The sequence below is a fragment of the Cetorhinus maximus genome, chromosome 10 (genome assembly GCF_964194155.1).
Source record: "Cetorhinus maximus chromosome 10, sCetMax3.hap1.1, whole genome shotgun sequence".
In the NCBI taxonomy this organism is placed as follows: Eukaryota; Metazoa; Chordata; class Chondrichthyes; order Lamniformes; family Cetorhinidae; genus Cetorhinus; species Cetorhinus maximus.
In genome coordinates this window covers 64775366-64782244 of record NC_135888.1, presented here as the reverse complement: position 1 = coordinate 64782244, position 6879 = coordinate 64775366, and positions in this window count along the sequence as shown.

Here is a 6879-nt window from a genome sequence, read left to right as displayed (position 1 = left end):
TTGGTTTCTTGGGTACTGGCAGCTCTCCACAGCCTCATCCATTTTCCTTTCAGGAAAGAACAAAAGAAGATATAAAGGAAAAGAGGATAAGAGAGAAGAGAAAAAAAATCTCAATGCCATGTTAATATTACTCTGAATGTGTAAAGTTTTGGACACCCTGCTTTATCAAGGCTGGTAAGGCCATGAAGAGGTTGATAAAGTTAATTTTAGGGACAATAGGCTCTAGTATGAGAAACTGGCTCTTTTCATTAGAGCACAACAGGATAAAAGGAAATATCACTGAGCTGTTCAAAATTATGAGGGCTTTGATAAGGTAATTATTAACTATTTCCACCAGTTGATGAGTTGAAAACTAGTAGATGTAAATTTAAGACCATTACCAAAACAGAAGGAAAGGTTAGAATACTTTTAAGGAGAAGGTTGTTCAGGTATGGAATGCTTGACACTGGTGGAGGCAGAACCTTTAGTGGCTTTTAAAAAGGTGTATAAATATTTGAAAAGGAAAGATAGAAAAAAGCATGGCGAATAGGATTAATGAATAGCTCTTCCAGACAGCTGCCAAAGGAGCAATGGGCCAATTGGTCTTTTGTGTGGCATAACTCTATCATAGTATTTTGTTTTTAATTCATAGTGATACAAGAAGAGCTACTTTTAACTGCCTGCTTGTATTGTGAGGTTGTGGAGCATAATGATGCATTGCATGGTGCTCAAATGCAGGCAGAAGTTTCTTCATCGCCTCACCAACCTTCCATTTTCAATGTGATTGTTGATGAGACTAACTAGTCAATACATTCTTTTAGGCTGTTAAATTGTGAATGATAATATTGGACAAGCTTCTCGAGTTTGTTTTTGATTTAAAAGCTTACCTTGCCTTCGCTGGACAATCTTTATACACCACCACTGCCCAGCAGTCCCTGTGTGAAATCTCCGCTCTCTGGTATTTCTGTTTTGATGATGACTCAAATGCTAAAGCCTATGGAAGAAAGTCTGCACTATAATGAAAGTGGCCTCAGATGAAAGGATGATCAACTGTCACAAGCTGTTTAATGGATCCAGCTTGCTGCTTTTAGCTATGTTTGCTTTGGCCATGCTGTAATGCCTCAGGCATAATGCTGACTCATATATGAAAATCTCACAATTAGGATTTATTCACAGTTGGCAGTCTGGTTTTATGATGCTCAATCTGATGAGGGACTGCTTGGTGCTTGCACCAAGCTGATCAGGCGGTCACTAGATAAATACAGTGATTATCTGAACAGCACATCGAGTGTAGTACACTCGATAAAAATTCAGCTTATATCCAGAAGAACAGCCCTATGTTCCTCCCATCATGTTATCTCTTTATAAAATGATATTCTATGGAGACATCCATCCGTGTGTCTATGATTCTAAGTATTTGTCAGTCGGAGTGAAAAAGAACTTTCTGAACTGAAGCCTAGAACCATAGAACCATAGAACACTACAGCACAGAAAACAGGCCATTTGGCCCTTCTAGTCTGTGCCAAAATATTATTCCACTAGTCCCATTGACCTGCACCTAGTCCATAACCCTCCAGATCTCTCCCATCCATGTATCTATCTAATTTATTCTTAAAACTTAAGAGTGAGCCCGCATTTACCACGTCAGATGGTAGCTCGTTCCACACTCTCACCACTCTCTGAGTGAAGAAGTTCCCCCTAATGTTCCCCCTAAACCTTTCCCCTTTCACCCTAAAGCCATGTCCTCTTGTGTTTATTTCTCCTAATCTAAGTGGAAAGAGCCTACACGCATTTACTCTGTCTATACACCTCATAATTTTGTAAACTTCTATCATATCTCCCCTCATTCTTCTACGCTCCAAGGAATAAAGTCCTAACCTGTTTAATCTTTCCCTGTAACTCAACTGCTTAAGACCCGGCAACACACTAGTAAATCTTCTCTACACTCTCTCAATCTTACTGATATCCTTCCTGTAGTTAGGCGACCAGAACTGCACACAATACTCCAAAGTTGGCCTCACCAATGTCTAATACAACCTCACCATAACATCCCAACTCCTATACTCAGTACTTTGATTTATGAAGGCCAGTATGCCAAAAGCTTTCTTTACAACCTTGTCTACCTGTGACGCCACTTTCAGGGAATTATGTATCTGAACTCCCAGATCCCTTTGTTCCTCCACACTCCTCAGTGCCCTACCATTTACTGTATATGTCCTACCTTGGTTTGACCTTCCAAAATGTAACACCTCACACTTTTCCGCATTAAATTCCATCTGCCGTTTTCTGGCCCATTTTTCCAGTTGGTCCAGATCTCTCTACAAACTTTGAAAGCCTTCATCGCTGTCCACAACGCCTCCAATCTTAGTGTCATCAGCAAACTTGCTGATCCAATTCACCACATTATCATCCAAATCATTGTTATAGACAACAAACAACAATGGTCCCAGCACAGATCCCTAAGGCACACCACTAGTCACAGACCTCCAGTCTGAGAAGCAATCATCCACTACCACTCTCTGTCTTCTCCCACACAGCCAATTTCGAATCCAGTTTACAACCTCTCCATGGATACCAAGTGTCTGAACCTTCTGAACTAACCTCCCATGTGGGACCTTGTCAAAGGCCTTACTAAAGTCCATGCAGACAACATCCACAGCCTTTCCTTCATCTACTTTCTTGGTAACCTCCTCGAAAAACTCTACAAGGTTCGCTAAACACGACCTACCACGCACAAAGCCATGCTGACTATCCTTAATCAGCCCTTGGCTGTCCAAATAATTATATACATTTTCCTTTTGTTGGTTTGTGTGCCTTTGACCTACTGACACTGTTTAATTAATGTCCTGGATTTATCTGTTCTATACTCTTAACCATCTTATAAATTTCTATGAAGTCACCCCTCTGTTGCCTCCTTCCAGGCTTTCCTTATAACTCAGTTGTCTAATCACCCAAATCGTCCTATGATCCTTCTCTGTTCACCATGCTTCACTCAATATTTGGTTTTTTTTTCATGTATATGCACACACAAGTCAATGGCATCAATCTTTGTCTGTACTTTTATTCTCAATTCATATTCATTACTTTTGGAAATCTTTGATCTATGTACAATTTACTGTTTAGTTTTATGCAACTTTGTTGCTTTCTTTGTTTTCTACCCTCTGCATTTCCCTCCCTTTGCTGTTTCCCACTGCTTCTTTCACTCTCTAATCTGCATCAGTACTTACTGCTGCAGTACTGAGATTATCAAAGGAGGACAGACAGTAGTTCTTTAAGAAAGTGCCCCAATCTCTTGTAATCTCTCAGAGAATCCCAGTGGTCAACTTCGTTTACACTTCAATTATTGTATGCCAACTGTCAGTGAATATTGATATATATGTGCACATGTGCAGAGTGCAGAGGGCTGGTGTGGAAAATGGGCTGTTCAGGTTTCATTCAAGGGTGTATATGTAATGTTTAGGCTTTACTTTGTGTATGATTGTGTAAGCGTGTGTCTCTTTTCCAAGGTGAAATTATTGAGGACACCAAAGACGGCAATTATTTTGCTCACCCTGGGGTAGGGAGGAGGGAGAATGGCTGTACTGTAAGACGCCCCTGATCTGGCAAGACATCGGAAGTCCTACTTCAAGATTCTAATGCTGTGTTCAATAACCATTCTAGCTGTAGCATGGAACGTGTTGTACCTGTACCCTTCTGTCTATGGCCTGCTCAAAGATGCAGAACATAAGACTTTCAGGAGTCATCCTTTCAGTTTCATTCCCCTCCAAATAAAGGTAATGCAGACAATTGCCTAATAATAAATACAGAATGAAATTCATCTGATTTCATAGGCTACCTTTGCCTCTTGGTCTTTTTTTTGCAAAGTCCAATATAGTGGAGTACTAAATACAATACCTTCTGTGTGTCAGACTCTTGAAATTTCTGCTGACATATGTAGCAGCTGAACATTAGTTGAAGATACCAGGTCACAGACTACGCTGCTGTAGCAGTGCTGACTCTATGGGTGAAAATGGTGTATTCTGCCGAAAGTGAACCCTTCTGCTAACAAGAACAAACACAATTACTATTTCAGACTTTCAGAGTGCCATGCTCAGAAGAGATTTACAATCATCAGGGCTTTCCAGTGGTGCAAGAAAGGTGTAAAAATCTCTGCTCATTGACATCATCACAATGATTGGTCTTCACAGTCAATTACTGCTGGGGCTAGCAGCAGTTTCCGGAATTTAATTTCTTGAGCGAGTTGGGTAACTCACCAGTAAAACATGGAAGAAGACAAAGCTTTGACAAACCTGTCTCAGACTCATAAAGGTAAAATGAATTAAACGCCAGGGTATCTATCGATCCATCCTTACATCCTAACTATCAAGGAATTACATTATGTCTCAGTAAATCTTATCATTTGTCACTGTACTTAAATCTTGGTATGTTTGAGGAGAAGAATCAGCTCTAATATAAGGTGATTGAACTCTTGAAAGAGACTTGGGTGGCAGCAGATACTTGACCCCATAGTACACCCAGCTATCATTTGTATCTCTTCAAAATGGTTAGCACACAACAAAGACTGTATATTGAATTCTGTCTCAGATGGCAGATGGAACCAAAGAGGGCATCCAGCAGTGAAGCCGATGAGCATGAATACCCACCTTTTGGTGCATAAGGACAAAGTGTTTCAGAGCAACTTTCCTATGGGTCAGCCGTAGTAAAGTTGGAGACAGCGAAGTTGCACATAGTAACTTGTAGCTGACTAATAAAGCAGGAGCATTGTAAGATAATCTAGTATTTGTCTTCCCCCTGTAAAGCATAGCATTTAGAATGCACAGGGCTCTAACCTCCATAGTGGAGCAGCTAACAGAGAGGGAAAGGGAGAGGGGTTGGGATTTATACCCTATAACCTTCTGTTCTAAACTGGTTTTTCATTCAGCCTACCTTAAGTAGTTAATCAACACAATGCTGATGGGTACTGATTCACATATCTATTACTCCATGGGAGTGGGGTATTTCATGGGATTACATAGGATAGGATGGCACAGAAACAGGCCATTCAGCTCAACCAGTCCATGCTAGCGTTTATACTCCACTCGAGCCTCCTCCCATCTTTCCTCATCTAAATCTATCATTGTAACCATCTATCCCCTTCTCCCTCATATGCTTGTCTAGATTTCCTTAAATGCATTTATATTATTATCTTCAATCACTCTGCGTGGTAGTCAGTTCCACATTTTCACCTCTCTTTGGGTAAAGAAGTTTCTTCTGAATACCCCATTGGATTTCTTGGTGACTATCTTATATTGATGGCCTCTAGTAATGCTCTTTCCCACAAGAGGAAACATTCTCTCTGTATCCGCTTTATCAAAATCTTTCATAGTTTTAAAGACCTCTATTAGGTCACCCCTCAGCCTTCTTTGTAGCCAAGCTTGAGGCTTGCCAATTTTGTATTGATGTTTTCCAGCTCTGTGATTACAGTTTAAGTTAAATAACTTGCCTCCGTCGACATCAGCATTTAGGGAGCTGAATTGTATATCCTGGAAATTGTTTATAATCATGATAGCAAATTCAATTCTGCAAGTGTCTCCTGATTAGACTTCATTCCCGGCCTCTTTCTCTGAACTGGGTGCAATGTATTAACATCCTTTGAAAGTGGGGTGGCTAAGATGCACACAGTCAAATGTGGCTATAAAAATAAATTAAACAACCTTCAAATAACATAATTTTAGTCAAAGTAAATACCAATAGTAATAGATATGTGAATCAGTTCCATCAGTATTGTGGTGATAACTCCTTAAGATGGTTTGATGAATAACCAGTTTAGAACAGAAGGTTCTAGAGAATAAATCCCTCTCCCTTTCTCTCTCCCTATTTGCTACTCCACCATGGAGGTTCATGCCCAGTGCACAACACTCTGAAAGTCTGAATTAATGGGCAGAATTCTCCCATCCGGGGCTAAGTTCCGTGGCAGGAGTGGGGAGTGCCTCCCATTGAAGGGGCTCATGGGAAACCAGTCCTGATGTAATTAATTATGCTTCCGGGGGTTTTGCGCTGCCTTCTATTGCAGGGTGGGCTTGATAGTGCACGTCCTGCCATCATATCCGGGCACCGTATTTAAAAGGCACCCAGACATCCACAATGTCAGACCAAAAACAGAGATGTCGGCAAGGTCATCCACCGGCTCAGCTCCAAAATTTAGTGACGTCTCCCTGCGCGTTCTCCTGGACCATGTTGATGTGAGCAGGAATGTGCTGTACCCTCTTGATGGGAGGAGGAGGCCAAGCAGAGATACCAACACTGCATGAGCGCAGGTGGCCAAAGTCATCCATGCCCAGGGGGTGCACAAGAGGTCAGCAACACAGTGACAGAAGAGGGTGAACGCGCTTATTCACTCCGTCAGGGTAAGTCTCATCAGATGATCACATAAACCATAAGCTCGTGGGAGTGAAGCAGGACAGAGCCATTGCCATTGGAGAGCTTGGCCTTGGGCATCCACCTAGTAAGGATTCATCCATTCAATGCAAACCTGAGGGTCAAATGTGCCTCCATGTTGGAGGTGGCTGATGCTGTCACTTGTACTCTTCTATCTCATTTAGACATGTCTCCAGGAAGAGACCAAGAGCCGAGGAGGAGGAGAAGGACTCCCTGTCAGGTGTCAGCCCCAGCCCCAGCCAGAGATGAGCGAGGAGGGAGTAGAAGAAGAGAACTCCACACCTGTTGGGGAGTCACGGCGGTCACAGCTCAGAACACACACCTCAGTCAGTATTAATGATAGCTTAAGAAGGGTCTCACAATCTGGTGGTCACCGCATGGACACATGTCCACAGCAGGAGGAGGCAGCTTCAGCAGAGCACCCCAGCAGTCGAAGGACTGCTGAGGAAGAGGCATCTGTGAGGTCCGAGTCAGATGATGAGC